Source organism: Pseudophryne corroboree, unplaced genomic scaffold, assembly GCF_028390025.1.
Source record: "Pseudophryne corroboree isolate aPseCor3 unplaced genomic scaffold, aPseCor3.hap2 scaffold_497, whole genome shotgun sequence".
Lineage (NCBI taxonomy): Eukaryota > Metazoa > Chordata > Amphibia > Anura > Myobatrachidae > Pseudophryne > Pseudophryne corroboree.
The window spans coordinates 261,932-286,277 of NW_026970103.1; the positions used below are offsets into that span (position 1 = coordinate 261,932).

General features: G+C 46.7%; 13 non-coding genes and 1 pseudogene across 13 annotated transcripts; 9 read left to right on the forward strand and 5 right to left on the reverse strand.

The window, feature by feature from the left end:
• Window positions 1-1,884: 1,884 nt before the first annotated feature.
• On the forward strand, window positions 1,885-1,958 carry TRNAN-AUU (transfer RNA asparagine (anticodon AUU)). The gene has a single exon. It is a non-coding gene; the product is annotated as a tRNA-Asn (tRNA).
• Window positions 1,959-3,339: 1,381 nt separating this feature from the next.
• LOC135030186 (U1 spliceosomal RNA) lies at window positions 3,340-3,503 on the forward strand. Its single transcript, XR_010226234.1, has one exon. It is a non-coding gene; the product is annotated as a U1 spliceosomal RNA (small nuclear RNA).
• Window positions 3,504-3,655: 152 nt separating this feature from the next.
• On the forward strand, window positions 3,656-3,818 carry LOC135030268 (U1 spliceosomal RNA). Its single transcript, XR_010226304.1, has one exon. It is a non-coding gene; the product is annotated as a U1 spliceosomal RNA (small nuclear RNA).
• A 674-nt stretch (window positions 3,819-4,492) lies between these two features.
• LOC135030195 (U1 spliceosomal RNA) lies at window positions 4,493-4,656 on the forward strand. The gene has a single exon (XR_010226243.1). It is a non-coding gene; the product is annotated as a U1 spliceosomal RNA (small nuclear RNA).
• A 152-nt stretch (window positions 4,657-4,808) lies between these two features.
• On the forward strand, window positions 4,809-4,971 carry LOC135030233 (U1 spliceosomal RNA). Its single transcript, XR_010226278.1, has one exon. It is a non-coding gene; the product is annotated as a U1 spliceosomal RNA (small nuclear RNA).
• A 655-nt stretch (window positions 4,972-5,626) lies between these two features.
• LOC135030165 (U1 spliceosomal RNA) lies at window positions 5,627-5,790 on the forward strand. The gene has a single exon (XR_010226215.1). It is a non-coding gene; the product is annotated as a U1 spliceosomal RNA (small nuclear RNA).
• Window positions 5,791-15,533: 9,743 nt separating this feature from the next.
• Window positions 15,534-15,696, reverse strand: LOC135030277 (U1 spliceosomal RNA). Its single transcript, XR_010226311.1, has one exon. It is a non-coding gene; the product is annotated as a U1 spliceosomal RNA (small nuclear RNA).
• Window positions 15,697-15,848: 152 nt separating this feature from the next.
• On the reverse strand, window positions 15,849-16,012 carry LOC135030207 (U1 spliceosomal RNA). Its single transcript, XR_010226254.1, has one exon. It is a non-coding gene; the product is annotated as a U1 spliceosomal RNA (small nuclear RNA).
• A 673-nt stretch (window positions 16,013-16,685) lies between these two features.
• On the reverse strand, window positions 16,686-16,848 carry LOC135030237 (U1 spliceosomal RNA). The gene has a single exon (XR_010226282.1). It is a non-coding gene; the product is annotated as a U1 spliceosomal RNA (small nuclear RNA).
• Window positions 16,849-17,000: 152 nt separating this feature from the next.
• On the reverse strand, window positions 17,001-17,164 carry LOC135030169 (U1 spliceosomal RNA). The gene has a single exon (XR_010226219.1). It is a non-coding gene; the product is annotated as a U1 spliceosomal RNA (small nuclear RNA).
• Window positions 17,165-17,757: 593 nt separating this feature from the next.
• On the reverse strand, window positions 17,758-17,885 carry LOC135030320 (U1 spliceosomal RNA; annotated as a pseudogene).
• Window positions 17,886-18,029: 144 nt separating this feature from the next.
• On the forward strand, window positions 18,030-18,145 carry LOC135030350 (U5 spliceosomal RNA). The gene has a single exon (XR_010226371.1). It is a non-coding gene; the product is annotated as a U5 spliceosomal RNA (small nuclear RNA).
• A 282-nt stretch (window positions 18,146-18,427) lies between these two features.
• On the forward strand, window positions 18,428-18,543 carry LOC135030354 (U5 spliceosomal RNA). The gene has a single exon (XR_010226375.1). It is a non-coding gene; the product is annotated as a U5 spliceosomal RNA (small nuclear RNA).
• Window positions 18,544-18,829: 286 nt separating this feature from the next.
• On the forward strand, window positions 18,830-18,945 carry LOC135030359 (U5 spliceosomal RNA). The gene has a single exon (XR_010226380.1). It is a non-coding gene; the product is annotated as a U5 spliceosomal RNA (small nuclear RNA).
• The last annotated feature ends 5,401 nt before the right edge of the window (window positions 18,946-24,346 follow it).

Consider the following 24,346-nt stretch of genomic DNA (forward strand, 5'->3'; position numbering starts at 1 on the left):
CAGTGAAGAACCCTTTCCTCCATTGCATTCTGAATTTCCTCCAGTCGCAGCGAGTGACCACGTGTTCTTTTATTAAATAATTCCTCTGATAACTCTTTGTTATGTATCTTTACATATTTGAAGATATTAATAATATCTCCTCTTAGGCACCTCTTTTCTAGTGTATACATATTCAGCCTAGTAAGTCTTGGGTATGGGTGAAGATGTTTCTCACAAAATTGTTGCACCAAAGCATCATTGAAATTCAAGCTGGAAAGATGATTTTAATATATCACTTGTACATTTTGTACTGCTCTTCTGGTGACAATGTAGTTTGTTTTTGTCAATTACCATTTTAATAATAGGGTAAAGAAAATTAAGTGGATTTTTGAAAGAAAACAATACTGTCAATATACTATTAAAACAAATTAAAATGGTAAAAGTTATTGTACTTTAAGTAAAAATAAAAGAGCCAAAATATCAATCCCAGTTTTGGATTACTTTAATTAACAAAAAACAATGCATATAGCAGAGGATAGTTTCAATCTGCCTACCTCTGGGTTATGGGCCCAGCATGCTTCCGTTGCAGTACTCTGCTGCTCATGTAAGTGCAAGAGATCCTGAAGCACTCACTCATCATGGGAAAGTACCAATGTGTTTCTTACAAAAACTCTCCAGATTATTGACTTTTTAAAGTTTTTCTAGGAAACGTTCTAGATGAATGCTTATTAGCCTTTGTCAGTATATACTTTTACGAGGTGTCTCTGTGGTGCAATCGGTTAGCATGTTTGGCTATTAACCAAAAGGTTGGTGGTTCAATCCCACCCATGGATGTAATTGACCTTGTGATTAGATTTTGGTAATCTTTAAGTAGACAAGTCAAAATGTCAAACTCCCTTTTATGGTGTAGGGTACCTGGCCTTCTCTGATGTAATCAGAGTTAGATTTGATTAAGTGATTTTATAAAAAACAGCTAGGAAGCACAATTTAGCAGTGGGTTGCAGAGAAAAAAAACTATGCTGGCAGAAAAGTCCAATTGAGTGATTAAACAGCTCTTCATTTTCTGATTTTATGTTTATGCTAACAAATTTGCTCTCTGAAAAGTGTCCACAAAGTAAAGTCTCTGATTAACACCTTTGTAGGAATGGTTTTTCACCTATTACTGAATTAAACTTGCTTCATTGGAAAGGCAGCAAGATGCATCCTCATTTCAATGTCTACTGAAATAATACAGGTTGACACCAGGAAACATAAACGTCACTGCATCCTTGCTGCTTCCTCATGGGGAAGTCTGTTTAATGTGAAAACAAGGTGATATCTAATCAGCACACAGGTAAGGAATTAAGAAAATCTTTCTTTATGGGTGAAGATGTTTCTCACAAAATTGTTGCACCAAAGCATCATTGAAATTCAAGCTGGAATGATGATTTTAATATATCACTTGTACATTTTGTACTGCTCTTCTGGTGACAATGTAGTTTGTTTTTGTCAATTACCATTTTAATAATAGGGTAAAGAAAATTAAGTGGATTTTTGAAAGAAAACAATACTGTCAATATACTATTAAAACAAATTAAAATGGTAAAAGTTATTGTACTTTAAGTAAAAATAAAAGAGCCAAAATATCAATCCCAGTTTTGGATTACTTTAATTAACAAAAAACAATGCATATAGCAGAAGATAGTTTCAATCTGCCCACCTCTGGGTTATGGGCCCAGCATGCTTCCGTTGCAGTACTCTGCTGCTCATGTAAGTGCAAGAGATCCTGAAGCACTCACTCATCATGGGAAAGTAGCAATGTGTTTCTTACAAAAACTCTCCAGATTATTGACTTTTTAAAGTTTTTCTAGGAAACGTTCTAGATGAATGCTTATTAGCCTTTGTCAGAATGGACTTTTACGAGGTGTCTCTGTGGTGCAATCGGTTAGCATGTTTGGCTATTAACCAAAAGGTTGGTGGTTCAATCCCACCCAGGGATGTAATTGACCTTGTGATCAGATTTTGGTGATCTTTAAGTAGACAAGTCAAAATTTCAAACCCCCTCTTATGGTGTAGGGTACCTGGCCTTCTCTGATGTAATCAGAGTTAGATTTGATTAAGTGATTTTATAAAAAACAGCTAGGAAGCACAATTTAGCAGTGGGTTGCAGAGAAAAAAAAATTATGCTGGCAGAAAAGTCAAATTGAGTGATTAAACAGCTCTTCATTTTCTGACTTTATTTTTATGCTAACAAATTTGCTCTCTGAAAAGTGTCCACAAAGCCAAGTCTCTGATTAACACCTTTGTAGGAATGTTTTTTCACCTATTACTGAATTAAACTTGCTACATTGGAAAGGCAGCAAGATGCATCCTCATTTCAATGTCTACTGAAATAATACAGGTTGACACCAGGAAACATAAACGTTACTGCATCCTTGCTGCTTTCTCATGTGGAAGTCTGTTTAATGTGAAAACAAGGTAATATCTAATCAGCACACAGATAAGGAATTAAGAAAATCTTTCTTTATGGGTGAAGATGTTTCTCACAAAATTGTTGTCCCAATGCATCATTGAAATTCAAGATGGAAGATGATTTTAATATATCACTTGTACATTTTGCATTGCTCTTCTGGTGACAGATTTCCCCAAATGTGGGAAACTTGACTGCATAATTTGTGTTTCCCCTGGTCGGCTCTCGTATAATTCAGATCTCTTTGTCTCAGGTCTCTCTCCAGCCTAGTTTGCTGTCTGTTTCCACTTCTCTTTTCTTGAGCTGCTCCCTTCTATGCCCTTGCGCACTATCCTGACTTCTCCCGTCTGCTTACTTTGTGCCTTCCAATGCACAATGCAAACTACAGGTAGTGCTGCAGGGCCCACACCCTTTTACTTGCCGTACAGAGCAGCTCTAGAGCTGTTACAGTGCCCAGCTGCTGCAAGAAATCAGCTTGTATGCTTCAGGGGCTGGGGCATAGCCAACATGAGCCCCACACCGAAGGAGGGTGGAGGTGTTTAATGCGAACTAGGGGTCATCCAAGCGCCGCAAAAGGCCGCCATGCCCTGCACGCTCCTTTTCTCTTTTCATATGCAGACGAGGGTTGAAGCCAACTTTGACCCACTGCTTGGATGACATCACCATATGCAAATCCATCTGCTGCAGGCCTTCCCCCAGGAATGCTTGCACTAGTTGTTGCATTTGGTTTGTTGTTTGGGGGTGCTTCAGTATTAGGCAGCCTTCTTCCCTCCCATGTTCATCTGAAAATATGTGTTCTCCCTGCAGTTGTTGTCCCCAGATGAGAGTTCCCTTGTGCTGCCTCAGTTGAATCTCCTTTACTTGACAGAGATGTGCCTGAGCAGCGGCCCTCCCCAGCCCTATCCCAAATCATACTTATTTTGCATAGGAGATACCATGGTCATGAAGATTGTTCTCCCAGGGTGAGGTTCATTCATTGCATTCTGGGTATGCTGACCCCTGTGATTTCCCCAAATGTGGGTAACTCGACTGCATTATTTGTTGTAGTGGGGGACTGTGTTTGTGTTTTCCTCTGGTCAGCTCTGGTAAAAGTCAGATTTCTTTGTCTCAGATCTTCCTCTAGCCTTGTTCTTCTTTCGAGAGTTCCCTTGTGCTGCCTCAGTTGGATCTCCTTCACTTGACAGGGGGGTGCCCGAGCAGCGACCCTCCACAGCTCTAGCCCAACTCCTACTTACCTGCCAGGTGAGATACTATGATCATGAAGGTGCTTCTCCCAGGGCAAGGCTCACCCATTGCACTCTGGGTGTGCTGCCCCTGCGATTTCCCCAAATGTGGGAAACTTGACTGCAGAATTTGTGTTTCCCCTGGTCGGCTCTCGTATAATTCAGATCTCTTTGTCTCAGGTCTCTCTACAGCCTAGTTTGCTGTCTGTTTCCACTTCTTTTTTCTTGAGCCCCTCCCTTTTATACCCTTGTGCACTATCCTGACTTCTCCTCCTGTCTGCTTACTTTGTGCCTTCCAATGCACAATGCAAACTACAGGTAGTGCTGCAGGGCCCACACCCTTTTACTTGCCTTACAGAGCAGCTCTGGAGCTGTTACAGTGCCATGCTGCTGCAAGAAATCAGCTTGAATGCTTCAGGGGCTGGGGCATGGCCAACATGAGACCCACACCGAAGGAGGGTGGGGGTGTTTAATGCAAACTAAGGGTCATCCAAGCACCGCAAAAGGCCGCCATGCCCTGCACGCCCCTTTTCTCTTTTCATATGCAGACGAAGGTTGTAGCCAACTTTGACCCACTGCTTGGATGACATCACCATATGCAAATCCATCTGCGGCAGGCCTTCCCCCAAGAATGCTTGCACTAGTTGTTGCATTTGGTTTGTTGTTTGGGGGTGCTTCAGTATTAGGCAGCCTTCTGCCCTCCCATGTTCATCTGAAAATATGTGTTCTCCCTGCAGTTGTTGTCCCCAGATGAGAGTTCCCTTGTGCTGCCTCAGTTGAATCTCCTTTACTTGACAGAGATGTGCCTGAGCAGCGGCCCTCCCCAGCCCTATCCCAAATCATACTTATTTTGCATAGGAGATACCATGGTCATGAAGATTATTCTCCCAGGGTGAGGTTCATTCATTGCATTCTGGGTATGCTGACCCCTGTGATTTCCCCAAATGTGGGTAACTCGACTGCATTATTTGTGGTAGTGGGGGACTGTGTTTGTGTTTTCCTCTGGTCAGCTCTGGTAAAAGTCAGATTTCTTTGTTTCAGATCTTCCTCTAGCCTTGTTCTTCTTTCGAGAGTTCCCTTGTGCTGCCTCAGTTGGATCTCCTTCACTTGACAGGGGGGTGCCCGAGCAGCGACCCTCCCCAGCTCAAGCCCAACTCCTACTTACCTGCCAGGTGAGATACTATGATCATGAAGGTGCTTCTCCCAGGGCAAGGCTCACCCATTGCACTCTGGGTGTGCTGCCCCTGCGATTTCCCCAAATGTGGGAAACTTGACTGCATAATTTGTGTTTCCCCTGGTCGGCTCTCGTATAATTCAGATCTCTTTGTCTCAGGTCTCTCTCCAGCCTAGTTTGCTGTCTGTTTCCACTTCTTTTTTCTTGAGCCCCTCCCTTTTATACCCTTGTGCACTATCCTGACTTCTCCTCCTGTCTGCTTACTTTGTGCCTTCCAATGCACAATGCAAACTACACACCCTTTTACTTGCCTTACAGAGCAGCTCTGGAGCTGTTACAGTGCCAAGCTGCTGTAAGAAATCAGCTTGAATGCTTCAGGGGCTGGGGCATTGTCAACATGAGCCCCACACCGAAGGAGGGTGGGGGTGTTTAATGCGAACTAAGGGTCATCCAAGCGCCGCAAAAGGCCGCCATGCCCTGCATACCCCTTTTCTCTTTTCATATGCAGATGAGGGTTCCAGACAACTTTGGCCCACTGCTTGGATGACATCACCGTATGCAAATCCGTCTTCTGCAGAACTTCCCCCAGGAATGCTTGTACTAGTTGTTGCATTTGGTTTGTTGTTTGGGGGTGCTTCAGTATTAGGCAGCCTTCTGCCCTCCCATGTTCATCTGAAAATATGTGTTCTCCCTGCAGTTGTTGTCCCCAGATGAGAGTTCCCTTGTGCTGCCTCAGTTGAATCTCCTTTACTTGACAGAGATGTGCCTGAGCAGCGGCCCTCCCCAGCCCTATCCCAAATCATACTTATTTTGCATAGGCGATACCATGGTCATGAAGATTGTTCTCCCAGGGTGAGGTTCATTCATTGCATTCTGGGTATGCTGACCCCTGTGATTTCCCCAAATGTGGGAAACTCGACTGCATTATTTGTGGTAGTGGGGGACTGTGTTTGTGCTTTCCTCTGGTCAGCTCTGGTAAAAGTCAGATTTCTTTGTCTCAGATCTTCCTCTAGCCTTGTTCTTCTTTCGAGAGTTCCCTTGTGCTGCCTCAGTTGGATCTCCTTCACTTGACAGGGGGTGCCCGAGCAGCAATCCTCCACAGCTCTGGCCCAACTCCTACTTACCTGCCAGGTGAGATACTATGATCTTCACTGTTAGGGCAATCAGGATGTGGAATTCCCTGCCAGGGAAGGTGGTAATGGCGGACTCTGTAATTGGATTTAAAAAAGGAATGGATACATTTCTGAATGAAAAAGCTATCCAAGGTTATAATACTTAAAATATCAACATGGTTAATCCGGGGGTAACATGAGTTGTAGTAGCTAACTAGTCATAAAACATTATTCAGCAAGTATGTAGAATCATCACAACTTAAAACAGGTTGAACACGATGGGCAATTTGCCTCTATTCAACCTCAAAAACTATGTTACTATATGTTACTATATTACTATGTTACTGTAGTATACAGAACACCACAATGCAATGAGCAGTGATAGTGAGCACTGATGAGGATACTAGAACTGACACTGAGCAGCAAGATGCAGCACTGGACTATTAGTAATGTACTGTAGTATGCTGAGCACAACAATGCAGCACAAGACAATGAGCAGTGATACTGAGCACTGATGAGGATACTACTGAGAACTGACACTGAGCAGGAGAGACACACTACTAGTATTACTGAGCAGCAATAAGTATCCACTGATACTGAGCACTGATATTGAGATTTCCACTGAGAGAACATAGCCACGTCCTCTCCGCTCTCTCTTCAATGCACGAGTAAAAATGGCGGCAACGCGCAGCTCTTTATATGGAATCCGAATCTCGCGAGAATCCGACAGCGGGATGATGACATTTTCCCTTGTTCAGGTTTTCCGAGTCAGGCGGGAACAACCGAGCCTACCTCGTACCAGTGTAAACCACGTGGAGTTCGTGGGGAATTCGGTTCTCGGAGAACCGAACCCGCTCCTCTCTACCTTATACCCATCAATTTTTTTTATTTTCAATCTAAGCCCCTGCAGTTTTCTGTAAGCATCTGCTTTGCTATGATGATCAACAAGTCACAAGGGCAAACACTCAGGGCTTGAGGCGTAGATCTTAGGACCAGCTGCTACAAGCATGGCAGAGGTGTCACTATCACTGGTGACACCCAGAGAGGTGGCGAGGGAGATTGTAATGCAGTGCGCGCAGATAAGCAGCGCAATGGTAAAAAGGAGGCATGGTTTCATAGGTAGGGGCGTGGCCTGGTGGCCTGAATCTACATTTTGTTTGCTCCGGGTGTCCCGGGGGTTGGGGGCTGCACCGGAGACTAGTGTGTGAGCGGTGCTGGCTCCTGCACAGTGACATGGCATGGCCACTAGAGATGTGCACCGGAAATTTTTCGGGTTTTGTGTTTTGGTTTTGGGTTCGGTTCCGCGGCCGTGTTTTGGGTTCGAACGCGTTTTGGCTAAACCTCACCGAATTTTTTTTGTCGGATTCGGGTGTGTTTTGGATTCGGGTGTTTTTTTCAAAAAACCCTAAAAAACAGCTTAAATCATAGAATTTGGGAGTCATTTTGATCCCAAAGTATTATTAACCTCAATAACCATAATTTCCACTCATTTTCAGTCTATTCTTAACACCTCACACCTCACAATATTATTTTTAGTCCTAAAATTTGCACCGAGGTCGCTGGATGACTAAGCTCAGTGACCCAAGTGGCCGACACAAACACCTGGCCCATCTAGGAGTGGCACTGCAGTGTCACGCATGATGGCCCTTCCAAAAAACACTCCACAAACAGCACATGACGCAAAGAAAAAAAGAGGCGCAATGAGGTAGCTGTGTGACTAAGCTCAGCGACCCAAGTGGCCGACACAAACACCTGGCCCATCTAGGAGTGGCACTGCAGTGTCACGCAGGATGGCCCTTCCAAAAAACACTCCCCAAACAGCACATGACGCAAAGAAAAAAAGAGGTGCAATGAGGTAGCTGTGTGACTAAGCTCAGCGACCCAAGTGGCCGACACAAACACCTGGCCCATCTAGGAGTGGCACTGCAGTGTCACGCAGGATGGCCCTTCCAAAAACACTCCCCAAACAGCACATGACGCAAAGAAAAAAAGAGGCGCAATGAGGTAGCTGTGTGACTAAGCTCAGCGACCCAAGTGGCCGACACAAACACCTGGCCCATCTAGGAGTGGCACTGCAGTGTCACGCAGGATGGCCCTTCCAAAAAACACTCCCCAAACAGCACATGACGCAAAGAAAAAAAGAGGCGCAATGAGGTAGCTGTGTGACTAAGCTCAGCGACCCAAGTGGACGACACAAACACCTGGCCCATCTAGGAGTGTCACTGCAGTGTCACGCAGGATGGCCCTTCCAAAAAACACTCCCCAAACAGCACATGACGCAAAGAAAAAAAGAGGCGCAATGAGGTAGCTGTGTGACTAAGCTCAGCGACCCAAGTGGCCGACACAAACACCTGGCCCATCTAGGAGTGGCACTGCAGTGTCACGCAGGATGGCCCTTCCAAAAAACACTCCCCAAACAGCACAGGACGCAAAGAAAAATAAAAGAAAAAAGAGGTGCAAGGTGGAATTGCCTTGGGCCCTCCCACCCACCCTTATGTTGTATAAACAGGACATGCACACTTTAACCAACCCATCATTTCAGTGACAGGGTCTGCCACACGACTGTGACTGAAATGACGGGTTGGTTTGGACCCCCACCAAAAAAGAAGCAATTAATCTCTCCTTGCACAAACTGGCTCTATAGAGGCAAGATGTCCACCTCATCATCATCCTCCGATTCATCACCGTGTACATTCCCCTCCTCACAGATTATCAATTCGTCCCCACTGGAATCCACCATCTCAGCTTCCTGTGTACTTTGTGGAGGCAATTGCTGCTGGTCAATGTCTCCACGGAGAAATTGATTATAATTCATTTTAATGAACATCATCTTCTCCACATTTTCTGGAAGTAACCTCGTACGCCGATTGCTGACAAGGTGAGCGGCGGCACTAAACACTCTTTCGGAGTACACACTTGTGGGAGGGCAACTTAGGTAGAATAAAGCCAGTTTGTGCAAGGGCCTCCAAATTGCCTCTTTTTCCTGCCAGTATACGTACGGACTGTCTGACATGCCTACTTGGATGCGGTCACTCATATAATCCTCCACCATTCTTTCAATGGTGAGAGAATCATATGCAGTGACAGTAGACGACATGTCCGTAATCGTTGGCAGGTCCTTCAGTCCGGACCAGATGTCAGCATCAGCAGTCGCTCCAGACTGCCCTGCATCACCGCCAGCGGGTGGGCTCGGAATTCTGAGCCTTTTCCTCGCACCCCCAATTGCGGGAGAATGTGAAGGAGGAGCTGTTGACCGATCAAGTTCCGCTTGACTTGATAATTTTCTCACCAGCAGGTCTTTGAACCCCTGCAGACTTGTGTCTGCCGGAAAGAGAGATACAACGTAGGTTTTAAATCTAGGATCGAGCACGGTGGCCAAAATGTAGTGCTCTGATTTCAACAGATTGACCACCCGTGAATCCTGGTTAAGCGAATGAAGGGCTCCATCCACAAGTCCCACATGCCTAGCGGAATCGCTCTGTCTTAGCTCCTCCTTCAATGTCTCCAGCTTCTTCTGCAAAAGCCTGATGACGGGAATGACCTGACTCAGGCTGGCAGTGTCTGAACTGACTTCACGTGTGGCAAGTTCAAAAGGTTGCAGAACCTTGCACAACGTTGAAATCATTCTCCACTGCGCTTGAGACAGGTGCATTCCACCTCCTATATCGTGGTCAGATGTATAGGCTTGAATGGCCTTTTGCTGCTCCTCCATCCTCTGAAGCATATAGAGGGTTGAATTCCACCTCGTTACCACTTCTTGCTTCAGATGATGGCAGGGCAGGTTCAGGCGTTTTTGGTGTTGCTCCAGTCTTCTGTACGTGGTGCCTGTACGCCGAAAGTGTCCCGCAATTCTTGTGGCCACCGACAGCATCTCTTGCACGCCCCTGTCATTTTTTAAATAATTCTGCACCACCAAATTCAAGGTATGTGCAAAACATGGGACGTGCTGGAATTTGCCCAGATATAATGCACGCACAATATTGCTGGCGTTGTCCGATGCCACAAATCCACAGGAGAGTCCAATTGGGGTAAGCCATTCTGTGATGATCTTCCTTAGTTGCCGTAAGAGGTTTTCAGCTGTGTGCGTATTCTGGAAAGCGGTGATACAAAGCGTAGCCTGCCTAGGAAAGAGTTGGCGTTTGCGAGATGCTGCTACTGGTGCCGCCGCTGCTGTTCTTGCGGCGGGAGTCAATACATCTACCCAGTGGGCTGTCACAGTCATATAGTCCTGAGTCTGCCCTGCTCCACTTGTCCACATGTCCGTGGTTAAGTGGACATTGGGTACAACTGCATTTTTTAGGACACTGGTGAGTCTTTTTCTGAGGTCTGTGTACATTTTCGGTATCGCCTGCCTAGAGAAATGGAACCTAGATGGTATTTGGTACCGGGGACACAGTACCTCAATCAAGTCTATAGTTGGCTCTGAAGTAATGATGGATACCGGAACCACGTTTCTCACTGCCCAGGATGCCAAGGCCTCAGTTATCCGCTTTGCAGCAGGATGACTGCTGTGATATTTCATCTTCCTTGCAAAGGACTGTTGGACAGTCAATTGCTTGGTGGAAGTAGTAAAAGTGGTCTTACGACTTCCCCTCTGGGATGACCATCGACTCCCAGCAGCAACAACAGCAGCGCCAGCAGCAGTAGGCGTTACACTCAAGGATGCATCGGAGGAATCCCAGGCAGGAGAGAACTCGTCAGAATTGCCAGTGACATGGCCTGCAGGACTATTGGCATTCCTGGGGAAGGAGGAAATTGACACTGAGGGAGTTGGTGGGGTGGTTTGCGTGAGCTTGGTTACAAGAGGAAGGGATTTACTGGTCAGTGGACTGCTTCCGCTGTCGCCCAAAGTTTTTGAACTTGTCACTGACTTATGATGAATGCGCTGCAGGTGACGTATAAGGGAGGATGTTCCGAGGTGGTTAACGTCCTTACCCCTACTTATTACAGCTTGACAAAGGCAACACACGGCTTGACACCTGTTGTCCGCATTTCTGTTGAAATACTTCCACACCGAAGAGCTGATTTTTTTGGTATTTTCACCAGGCATGTCAATGGCCATATTCCTCCCACGGACAACAGGTGTCTCGCCGGGTGCCTGACTTAAACAAACCACCTCACCATCAGAATCCTCCTTGTCAATTTCCTCCCCAGCGCCAGCAACACCCATATCCTCCTCATCCTGGTGTACTTCAACACTGACATCTTCAATCTGACTATCAGGAACTGGACTGCGGGTGCTCCTTCCAGCACTTGCAGGGGGCGTGCAAATGGTGGAAGGTGCATGCTCTTCACGTCCAGTGTTGGGAAGGTCAGGCATCGCAACCGACACAATTGGACTCTCCTTGTGGATTTGTGATTTTGAAGAACGCACAGTTCTTTGCTGTGCTTTTGCCAGCTTAAGTCTTTTCATTTTTCTAGCGAGAGGCTGAGTGCTTCCATCCTCATGTGAAGCTGAACCACTAGCCATGAACATAGGCCAGGGCCTCAGCCGTTCCTTGCCACTCCGTGTGGTAAATGGCATATTGGCAAGTTTACGCTTCTCCTCCGACGATTTTTATTTAGATTTTTGAGTCCTTTTTTTACTGATCTTTTGTGTTTTGGATTTTACATGCTCTGTACTATGACATTGGGCATCGGCCTTGGCAGACGACGTTGATGGAATTTCATCGTCTCGGCCATGACTAGTGGCAGCAGCTTCAGCACGAGGTGGAAGTGGATCTTGATCTTTCCCTATTTTTGGAACCTCAACATTTTTGTTCTCCATATTTTAATAGGCACAACTAAAAGGCACCTCAGGTAAACAATGGAGATGGATGGATACTAGTATACTTATGGATGACGAGTGACTGACGACACAGAGGTAGCTACAGCCGTGGACTACCGTACTGCGTCTGCTAGTATAGAGATGATAATTAATGATATAAAAAAATATATATATAACTACTGTAGGTATATATAATATAATGACGGACCTGGTGGACACTGTCAGCAGACTGCTAAACTACTAGTATGAAGAAGATAGAAAAAAACTTGCACCACAGGTAGGTAGGTATACAATTATGGACGAGCACTGACGACACAGAGATAGCCACAGCCGTGGCCTACCGTACTGCGTCTGCTAGTATAGAGATGATAATTAATGATATAAAAAAAAATATATATAACTACTGTAGGTATATATAATATAATGATGGACCTGGTGGACACTGTCAGCAGACTGCTAAACTACTAGTATGAAGAAGATAGAAAAAAAAACCCACCACAGTTAGGTATACAATTATGGACGAGTGACGACACAGAGGTAGGTACAGCCGTGCACTACCGTACTGCGTCTGCTAGTATAGATAATATACTAAATATATTACTACTGTAGGTATATAATATAATGACGGACCTGGTGGACACTGTCAGCAGACTCCTAAACTACTAGTATGAAGAAGATAGAAAAAAAAACCCCACCACAGGTAGGTATACAATTATGGACGAGCACTGACGACACAGAGGTAGGTACAGCCGTGGACTACCGTACTGCGTCTGCTAGTATAGATAATATAATAAATATATTACTACTGTAGGTATATAATATAATGACGGACCTGGTGGACACTGTCAGCAGACTGCTAAACTACTAGTATGAAGAAGATAAAAAAAAAACCCCACCACAGGTAGGTAGGTATACAATTATGGACGAGCACTGACGACACAGAGATAGCCACAGCCGTGGACTACCGTACTGCGTCTGCTAGTATAGATAATATAATAAATATATTACTACTGTAGGTATATAATATAATGATGGACCTGGTGGACACTGTCAGTAGACTCCTAAACTACTAGTATGAAGAAGATAGAAAAAAAAAAACCACCACAGGTAGGTAGGTATACAATTATGGACGAGCACTGACGACACAGAGATAGCCACAGCCGTGGACTACCGTACTGCGTCTGCTAATATAGAGATGATAAAGATGAAAAAAAAAATATAACACTACTGCAGATAAATATTTATATAATATATGTATGACGGACCTGCTGGACACTGTCAGCAGAATGCGTTTATAGAATAAAAAAAAAACACCACAGGAGTGTTTAACTTTTTCAGGCAGACAATATACTGGTGGTCACACTGGCAGCAAAAGTGTGCACTGTACTCCTGCTATAACTGCTCCCCAGTCTCCCCCACAATTAAGCTGTGTGAGCAGTGAGCACTCAGCACAGTCAGATATACATAGATGATATATCATGCAGCACACTGAGGCTGAGCACAGATATGGTATGTGTATCGTTTTTTTTCAGGCAGAGAACGGATTATAAATAATAAAACTGGTGGTCACTATCAGCAAAACTCTGCACTACTGAGTACTCCTGACAAGTTCAACTGCTCCCCAAATTAGTAGTAAATCAAATGTCACTCGTCTCTATCTTCTAATCTAAACGGAGAGGACGCCAGCCACGTCCTCTCCCTATCAATCTCAATGCACGTGTGAAAATGGCGGCGACGCGCGGCTCCTTATATAGAATCCAAGTCTCGTGAGAATCCGACAGCGGGATGATGACGTTCGGGCGCGCTCGGGTTAACCGAGCAAGGCGGGAGGATCCGAGTCTGCTCGGACCCGTGCAAAAAAGGGTGAAGTTCGGGCGGGTTCGGATTCCGAGGAACCGAACCCGCTCATCTCTTATGGCCACCCAGCATGACGCCTCCCTTCTTGACCATGCTGTAATTGCAGTCGCACTGCAGTTCAGCGTGATCATAAAAAATGGTGTAGCCTCCTGCTGGTGCAGACTGTATGTGCGCGCAGGAAGCCGCCACCATTTTTGTGATCACAGCGGCTGAATGTGATGTCATACAGCCGCTGTGACCACGCCCCCTGTGTCTCCTCCATTGCAGACCCCATTTTGAAGCCTTGCCCCCGCACCGCTCCATCCCTGACTTGGAAATGGAGTGTTGCTGACCCCCCTCTCCCCCCCTGCCCCGATTGACAGGCAGAGGCGATCGCATTCTCTGCGGGGTGCCGCAGAAAATGCAGGCACATGCGTATGCTCTTAGCAATTTTTGCAGTTGGATCACTTATTGTGATTGCAATCCAACCTGAATCAGGCCCTATTACCTATCACAATGCGCTGCGGGCAGTACAAAATTGGTTTAATATAGGAGAAAAACCCCCAGACCTGTGCTCCTTAACTGTACCTGGTGGCTAGTGGAGCGGCTGCCCAGTAATCAGTGTCCACGCCAGTGCGCACACGGTCCACCCCCTACGGCCACGCTCCCCTTCATCAGCGGCCTCGTGATCCGGAAGGGCGGTGTGTGTGTGACTGACCTTAGGAAGAAACCGGAGCCTCCGCTGCAGTGACCCAGCAACCAGGGCACGGGAGTATACAGCGCCGCTGGGAGTGATGAAGCTGCAGTAAAGATGTCTATTAGACCTAGCCTGCTGCAGCCCTTGTAGATTCTCATAAAACAAGTTCTTCTTTTCTTGTCAAAATGAATAGCTAAGAATAGGCTGCCTGAGGCAGGCCCCTGTTAAGTGGCCTGCTACTGAAGGCACCAACTACAAACTGAGCTCCCTGTTCATGGAAGCGGAGTTATAGAGGAGGATGCACTGAGCATCTTGGGAACAGTCAAAAGCTTTGAGCCGGTTGGTGCCTCAGATCAAGATCCTACTCTACACCCCAATGTGAATCCTTGTGGAGTCCTGTGTACCCCACAGAAGAAATTAATGTGTCACACCCATTGGCAGCAACCTTAGAATAGCTGCTGATGGGCACAATTGAGAAAGGAAGGGGGGGGGGACATTTGAATCCAGCACATAGATGCAATTCAAATATGTAATTTGTACCTTCCTATTTTAAAATATAATGGATGAACTTCACCCTGTGAGAACAATCTTCATGATCAAGAGATCTCATATGCAAAATAAGTATGAGTTGGGATAGGGCTGGGGAGGGTGGCTGCTCGGCCCCTCCCCCGTCAAGTTAAGGAGATTCAACTGAGGAAGCACAAGGGAACTCTCGTCTGGGGACAACAACTGCAGGGAGACCACATCTTTTCAGATGAACATGGGAGGGCAGAAGGCTGCCTAATACTGAAGCACCATCAAATATCAAACCATATGCAACAACTAGTACAAGCATTCCTGGGGGAAGGTCTGCAGCAGACGGATTTGCATACGGTGATGTCATCCAAGCAGTGGGCCAAAGTTGGCTGGAACCCTCATTTGCATATGAAAAGAGAAAAGGGGCATGCAGGGCATGGCGGCCTTTTGCGGTGCTTGGATGACCCCTAGTTCGCATTAAACACCCCCACCCTCCTTTGGTGTTGGGCTCATGTTGGCTATGCCCCAGCCCCTGAAGCATTCAAGCTGATTTCTTGCAGCAGCTGGGCACTGTAACAGCTCCAGAGCTGCTCTGTAAGGCAACTAAAAGGGTGTGGGCCCTGCAGCACTACCTGTAGTTCGCATTGTGTGTTGGAAGGCACAAAGTAAGCAGACGGGAGAAGTCAGGATAGTGCGCAAGGGCATAGAAGGCAGTGGCTCCAGAAAAGAGAAGTGGAAACAGACAGCAAACTAGGCTGGAGAGAGACCTGAGACAAAGAGATCTGAATTATACGAGAGCCGACCAGGGGAAACACAAATTATGCAATCAAGTTTCCCACATTTGGGGAAATCGCAGGAGCAGCACACCCAGAGTGCAATGGGTGAGCCTAGCCCTGGGAGAAGCACCTTCATGATCATAGTATCTCACCTGGCAGGTAAGTAGGAGTTGGGCTAGAGCTGGGGAGGGTCACTGCTCGGGCACCCCCCTGTCAAGTGAAGGAGATCCAACTGAGGCAGCACAAGGGAACTCTCGAAAGAAGAACAAGGCTAGAGGAATATATGAGACAAAGAAATCTGACTTTTACCAGAGCTGACCAGAGGAAAACACAAACACAGTCCCCCACTACCACAAAAAATGCAGGCGAGTTTCCCACATTTGGGGAAATCACAGGGGTCAGCATACCCAGAATGCAATGAATGAACCTCACCCTGGGTGAACAATCTTCATGACCATGGTGTCTCCTATGCAAAATAAGTATGATTTGGGATAGGGCTGGGAGGGCCGCTGCTCAGGCACATCTCTGTCAAGTAAAGGAGATTCAACTGAGGCAGCACAAGGGAACTCTCATCTGGGGACAACAACTGCAGGGAGAACACATATTTTCAGATGAACATGGGAGGGCAGAAGGCTGCCTAAAACTGAAGCACCCCCAAACAACAAACCAAATGCAACAACTAGTGCAAGCATTCCTGGGGGAAGGCCTGCCGCAGATGGATTTGCATATGGTGATGTCATCCAAGCAGTGGGTCAAAGTTGGCTTCAACCCTCATCTGCATATGAAAAGAGAAAAGGGGCGTGCAGGGCATGGCGGCCTTTTGCGGTGCTTGGATGACCCCTAGTTCGCATTAAACACCCCCACCCACCTTTGGTGTGGGGCTCATGTTGGCCATGCCCCAGCCCCTGAAGCATTCAAGCTGATTTCTTGCAGCAGCTGGGCACTGTAACAGCTCCAGAGCTGCTCTGTAAGGCAAGTAAAAGGGTGTGGGCCCTGCAGCACTACCTATAGTTCGCATTGTGCGTTGGAAGGCACAAAGTAAGCAGAAAGGAGGAGAAGTCAGGATAGTGCGCAAGGGCATAGAAGGGAGCGGCTCAAGAAAAGAGAAGTGGAAACAGACAGCAAACTAGGCTGGAGAGAGACCTGAGACAAAGAGATCTGAATTATACGAGAGCCGACCAGGGGAAACACAAATTATGCAGTCAAGTTTCCCACATTTGGGGAAATCGCAGGAGCAGCACACCCAGAGTGCAATGGGTGAGCCTTGCCCTGGGAGAAGCACCTTCATGATCATAGTATCTCACCTGGCAGGTAAGTAGGAGTTGGGCGAGAGCTGGGGAGGGTCGCTGCTCGGGTACTTCCCTGTAAAGTGAAGGAGATCCAACTGAGGCAGCACAAGGGAACTCTCGAAAGAAGAACAAGGCTAGAGGAAAATCTGAGACAAAGAAATCTGAGTTTTACCAGAGCTGACCAGAGGAAAGCACAAACACAGTCCCCCACTACCACAAATAATGCAGTTGAGTTTCCCACATTTGGGTAAATCACAGGGGTCAGCATACCCAAAATGCAATGAATGAACCTCACCCTGGGAGAACAATCTTCATGACCATGGTATCTCCTATGCAAAATAAGTATGATTTGGGATAGGGCTGGGGAGGGCCGCTGCTCATGCACATCTCTGTCAAGTAAAGGAGATTCAACTGAGGCAGCACAAGGGAACTCTCATCTGGGGACAACAACTGCAGGGAGAACACATTTTTTCAGATGAACATGGGAGGGCAGAAGGCTGCCTAATACTGAAGCACCCCCAAACAACAAACCAAATGCAACAACTAGTACAAGCATTCCTGGGGGAAGTTCTGCAGAAGACGGATTTGCATACGGTGATGTCATCCAAGCAGTGGGCCAAAGTTGGCTGGAACCCTCATCTGCATATGAAAAGAGAAAAGGGGTGTGCAGGGCATGGCGGCCTTTTGCGGCGCTTGGATGACCCTTAGTTCGCATTAAACACCCCCACCCTCCTTCGGTGTGGGGCTCATGTTGGCCATGCCCCATCCCCTGAAGCATTCAAGCTGATTTCTTGCAGCAGCTTGGCACTGTAACAGCTCCAGAGCTGCTCTGTAAGGCAAGTAAAAGGGTGTGGGCCCTGCAGCACTACCTGTAGTTTGCATTGTGCATTGGAAGGCACAAAGTAAGCAGACAGGAGGAGAAGTCAGGATAGTGCACAAGGGTATAAAAGCGAGTTTCCCACATTTGGGAAAATCACAGGGGTCAGCATACCCAGAATGCAATGAATGAACCTCACCCTGGGAGAACAATCTTCATGACCATGGTATCTCCTATGCAAAATAAGTATGATTTGGGATAGGGCTGGGGAGGGCCGCTGCTCAGGCACATCTCTGTCAAGTAAAGGAGATTCAACTGAGGCAGCACAAGGGAACTCTCATCTGGGGACAACAACTGCAGGGAGAACACATATTTTCAGATGAAAATCTTGGTCATGCTCTGGTTTCTCTTCAGAACGAACAAATCTTTCGCCTTTTACTAAAGATTTCTGTGGAGAGGAGCAAAACCGAGTTTTATCTCAATCTTTGCATGCCCCATATTATTGGGGTTTCTTTTATCAGTTTAAAGACAGAACGAGTGTGCTTTCTTGTTAGCTTTAATGTAAGCTCATTTGCATAGAAATGACAGTAAATGTTTGTTTCTTTTCAAACAGAACTTTCTTGACCATGCTACTTGCTTGAAAGATCTGGGAGCACATGGAATACAGTACAAACCATGCTTATAGCAAGGAGAAGCCAGGTGAGAAATCTGCTTTCTTTCAAGTTGGGCGCTCACTTTGATCTGAATGAGGACTGCTGGCACAGCATTTAGGCGACAGGTGGAATCTTGGTCATGCTCTGGTTTCTCTTCAGAACGAACAAATCTTTCGCCTTTTATTAAAGATTTCTGTGGAGAGGAGCAAAACTGAGTTTTATCTCAATTTTTGCATGCCCCATATTATTGGGGTTTCTTTTATCAGTTTAAAGACAGAACGAGTGTGCTTTCTTGTTAGCTTTAATGTAAGTTTATTTGCATAACAATGACTATAAATGTCTGTTTCTTTTCAAGCAGAACTTTCTTGACCATACTAATTGCTTGAAAGATCTGGGAGCACATGGAAAAGAGTACAAACCATGTTTATAGCAAGGGGAAGCCTGGTGAGAAATCTGCTTTCTTTCATTCAAATTGGGTGCTCACTTTGATCTGAATGAGAACTGCTGGCATGGCACTCAGGCGACAGGTGGAATCTTGGTCATGCTCTGGTTTCTCTTCAGAACTAACAAATATTTCGCCTTTTATTAAAGATTTCCGTGGAGAGGAGCAAAACTGAGTTTTATCTCAATTTTTGCATGCCCCATATTATTGGGGTTTCTTTTATCAGTTTAAAGACAGAACGAGTGTGCTTTCTTGTTAGCTTTAATGTAAGTTTATTTGCATAACAATGACAGTAAATGTTTGTTTCTTTTCAAACAGAACTTTCTTGACCATGCTACTTGCTTGAAAGATCTGGGAGCACATGGAAAACAGTACAAACCATGCAGTATCACAAGAGCCTTTATTTGATCTTTCATGAAGATAGAGCAGAATTGAGGACACGTCAACAATTTCTGCCGAAGGTGGTTCATCTTTCCACATGGTGCCTTTGGCCACTGACACCTTCGTTGAGTCAAAGTCTCTGGCTGTGGTCAGAACTTTGAAAATTTATGTCACCAGAACGGTTCAGATTAGGAAAACAGAGGCTCTGTTTGTCCTGTATGCTCCCATCAGGATTGGGTGTCCTGCTTCCATGTAGACCATTATGCGCTGGATCTGTGGTAAGATTCAGCATGCTCGTTCCACGGCAGGATTGCCGTTACTGAAGTAGGTGAAGACCCATTCTACTAGAAAGGTGGGTTCATCCTTGGCAGCTGGTCGGGGAATCTCGGCATTGCAACTTTGCCGAGCAGCTATTTAGTAAACACTTTTGCTAAGTTTTACAAGTTTGATACCTTGGCTGATGATAACCTTAAGTTGGGTCATTCGGTGCTGCAGAGTCGTACGCACTCTCCCACCCGTTCAAGAGCTTTGGTATAACCCCATGGTTCTTAATGTGACCCCAGCATCCTCTAGGTCGTATGAGAAAATAGGATTTTAATACCTACCGGTAAATCCTTTTCTCTTAGTCTGTAGAGGATGCTGGGCACCCGTCCCAGTCCATACTGTGTCTGCAGTTATTACTTGTGGTTATACACATGTTGTGTTATGGTTCTGGTCAGCTTTTTGCTGCAATTGTTCATGCCGTTGGCTTGTGTTCTGTTGAATGCCACTTTCTGCGGCATGCTTAAGGTGTGAGCTGGTAAGATGCTCACCTTAGTTTAACAATAAATCCTTTCCTCGAAATGTCCGTCTCCCTGGGCACAGTTCCTATAACTGGAGTCTGGAGGAGGGGCATAGAGGGAGGAGCCAGTTCACACCCTTTGAAAGTCTTAAAGTGCCCATGTCTCTTGCGGATCCCGTCTATACCCCATGGTTCTTAATGTGACCCCAGCATCCTCTACGGACTAAGAGAAAAGAATGCCCTTGCGCACTATCCTGACTTCTCCTCCCGTCTGCTTACTTTGTGCCTTCCAACGCACAATGCGAACTACAGGTGGTGCTGCAGGGCCCACACCCTTTTACTTGCCTTACAGAACAGCTCTGGAGCTGTTACAGTGCCCAGCTGCTGCAAGAAATCAGCTTGAATGCTTCAGGGGATGGGGCATGGCCAACATGAGCCCCACACCAAAGGAGGGTGGGGGTGTTTAATGTGAACTAGGGGTCATCCAAGCACTGCAAAAGGCCGCCATGCCCTGCATGCCCTTTTTCTCTTTTCATATGCAGATGAGGGTTCCAGTCAACTTTGGCCCACTGCTTGGATAACATCACCGTATGCAAATCCGTCTGCTGCAGACCTTCCCCCAGGAATGCTTGTACTAGTTGTTGCATATGGTGCTTCAGTATTAGGCAGCCTTCCGCCCTCCCATGTTCATCTGAAAAGATGTGGTCTCCCTGCAGTTGTTGTCCCCAGACGAGAGTTCCCTTGTGCTTCCTCAGTTGAATCTCCTTAACTTGACGGGGGAGGGGCTGCCCGAGCAGCCACCCTCCCCAGCCCTATCCCAACTCATCCTTATTTTGCATATGAGATCTCTTGATCATGAAGATTGTTCTCACAGGGTGAGGTTCATCCATTATATTTTAAAATAGGAAGGTACAAATTACATATTTGAATTGCATCTATGTGCTGGATTCAAATGTCCCCCCCCCCCTTCCTTTCTCAATTGTGCCCGTCAGCAGCTATTCTAAGGTTGCTGCCAATGGGTGTGACATATTAATTTCTTCTGTGGGGTACACTGGACTCCACAAGGATTCACATTGGGGTGTAGAGTAGGATCTTGATCTGAGGCACCAACCGGCTCAAAGCTTTTGACTGTTCCCAAGAAGCTCAGTGCATTCTCCTCTATAACCCCGCTTCCATGAACAGGGAGCTCAGTTTGTAGTTGGTGCCTTCAGTAGCAGGCCGCTTAACAGGGGCCTGCCTCAGGCAGCCTATTCTTAGCTATTAATTTTGACAAGAAAAGAAGAACTTGTTTTATGAGAATCTACAAGGGCTGCAGCAGGCTAGGTCTAATAGACATCTTTACTGCAGCTTCATCACTCCCAGCGGCGCTGTATACTCCCGTGCCCTGGTTGCTGGGTCACTGCAGCGGAGGCTCCGGTTTCATCCTAAGGTCAGTCACACACACACCACCCTTCCGGATCACGAGGCCGCTGATGAAGGGGAGCGAGGCCGTAGGGGGTGGGCCGTGTGCGCACTGCGGTGGATACTGATTACTGGGCAGCCGCTCCACTAGCCACCAGGTACAGTTAAGGAGCACAGGTCTGGGGGTTTTTCTCCTATATTAACCCAATTTTGTACTGCCCGCAGCGCATTGTGATAGGTAATAGGGCCTGATTCAGGTTGGATTGCAATCACAATAAGCGATCCAACTGCAAAAATTGCTAAGAGCATACGCATGTGCCTGCATTTTCTGCGGCACCCCGCAGAGAATGTGATCGCCTCTGCCTGTCAATCGGGGCGGGGAAGGGGGGGAGAGGTGGGTCAGCAACACTCCATTTCCAAGTCAGAGATGGAGCGGTGCGGGGGCAAGGCTTCAAAATGGGGTCTGCAACAGAGGAGACACAGGAGGCATGGTCACAGCGGCTGTATGACATCACATTCAGCCGCTGTGATCACAAAAATGGTGGCGGCTTCCTGCGCGCACATACAGTCTGCCCCAGCAGGAGCCTACACCATTTTTTATGATCACGCTGAACTGCAGTGCGACTGCAATTACAGCATGGTCAAGAAGGGAGGCGTCATGCTGGGTGGCCATGCCCTGTCACTGTGCAGGAGCCAGCACCGCTCACACACTAGTCCCCGGGTGCAGCCCCCAACCCCCGGGACACCCGGAGCAACAAAATGTAGATTCAGGCCACCAGGCCACGCCCCTACCTATGAAACCATGCCTCCTTTTTACCATTGCGCTGCTTATCTGCGCGCACTGCATTACAATCTCCCTCGCCACCTCTCTGGGTGTCACCAGTGATAGTGACACCTCTGCCATGCTTGTAGCAGCTGGTCCTAAGATCTACGCCTCAAACCCTGAGTGTTTGCCCTTGTGACTTGTTGATCATCATAGCGAAGCAGATGCTTACAGAAAACTGCAGGGGCTTAGATTGAAAATAAAAAAATTGATGGGTATAAGGTAGAGAGGAGCAGGTTCGGTTCTCCGAGAACCGAATTCCCCACAAACTCCACGTGGTTTACACTGGTCCAAGGCAGGCTCGGTTGTTCCCGCCTGACTCGGAAAACCTGAACAAGGGAAAATGTCATCATCCCGCTGTCGGATTCTCGCGAGATTCGGATTCCATATAAAGAGCTGCGCGTTGCTGCCATTTTTACTCGTGCATTGAAGAGAGAGCGGAGAGGACGTGGCTATGTTCTCTCAGTGGAAATCTCAATATCAGTGCTCAGTATCAGTGGTTACTTATTGCTGCTCAGTAATACTAGTAGTGTGTCTCTCCTGCTCAGTGTCAGTTCTCAGTAGTATCCTCATCAGTGCTCAGTATCACTGCTCATTGTCTTGTGCTGCATTGTGGTGCTCAGCATACTACAGTACATTACTAATAGTCCAGTGCTGCATCTTGCTGCTCAGTGTCAGTTCTAGTATCCTCATCAGTGCTCACTATCACTGCTCATTGCATTGTGGCAGGGGTGGATTGGGATTGAAAACCAGCCAGGGAAATTTATGGAAGCAGCCCTCATAAAGGGAGGGGGGGCTGTTGAGGGGGTGGAGTCTGTCGAGTGGGAGGGATTACTGCTCAGAAAGCATGACTATAGAAAGCACGGAGAGTGCGCGCCGCAGGAGCGTTGCAAAATTTTAGGGGTGTGGCTTCGTGGGGGAAGGGGCATGGCCACATAATACCGACAATTCACATTACACCACACAGTAGTGCCGCTTATACACATTGCACCAGATAGAACCTCCTATACACACTGCGCCAGGTAGAGCAAGTTATACATATTCCGCCAGATAGAGCACGTCTACACTTTGTGCCAGGTAGAGAATGGTATACACTTTACCCCAGGCAGAGCACATTATACGCATTGCCCCAGGCAAAGCACATTATTTTCGGCCTTGAAACGTTGATAATAAAATATATATAGTATATATATAGTATGTGACAGACAGCGACACTCCACACCGCAATAATGAACACCACACAGGAGGTATGTTTCAACGTTTCAATGCCTTAACATAATATATGGCATTTTCATCAGGACATCATATATGTTTAGCCAATGAAACGTTGAAACTTACCTCCTGTGCGGTGTTCATTATTGCGGCGTGGAGTGTCGCTGTCTGTCGCATACTGTATATCCTTCTACTGCGGGAAACCAGCTAAGTAATGGTGATATATGGAATGCCGGGCTTCTGGATTTGTTTATATATATGCACATGCGCAGCAGCTCAGCTGGCGGCCATCTCTCAGTTAGCTTCAGGTTAACGCTGCCGCGATCGGAGCTAAACACCACTCACGGCAGCCGGCCAGCATGAGTGATAACGGCGGTCACTGAGGGGACATCCGGACCAGTCAAACGGCATCTGGTCCGGCATCCCGGCATGCCAATCTGCCTATACCCCTTTTCTTTACTCCGTACGCTCTTTGAAGCCTCACCTTTCTCTTTAGTCTGTATTCTCATTTACTCTCCCTTTCTTTTCTAGATCATCTCTCACTCACTTTTCTTCCTTTCTCATCTGTCACATAACATACTGACCTTGACTCTTTTCTAACCTCTTACACAGAGCATCTCACTATACACAGAGCATCTCACTACACACAGAGCATATCACTACACAGAGCATCTCACTACACACAGAGCATATCACTACACACAGAGCATCTCACTATACACAGAGCATCTCACTACACACAGAGCATATCACTACACACAGAGCATCTCACTATACACAGAGCATCTCACTTTACACAGAGCATATCACTACACACAGAGCATCTCACTACACACAGAGCATCTCACTACACACAGAGCATATCACTACACACAGAGCATCTCACTACACACAGAGCATATCACTACACACAGAGCATCTCACTATACACAGAGCATCTCACTTTACACAGAGCATATCACTGCACACAGAGCATCTCACTACAAACAGAGCATCTCACTACACACAGAGCATCACA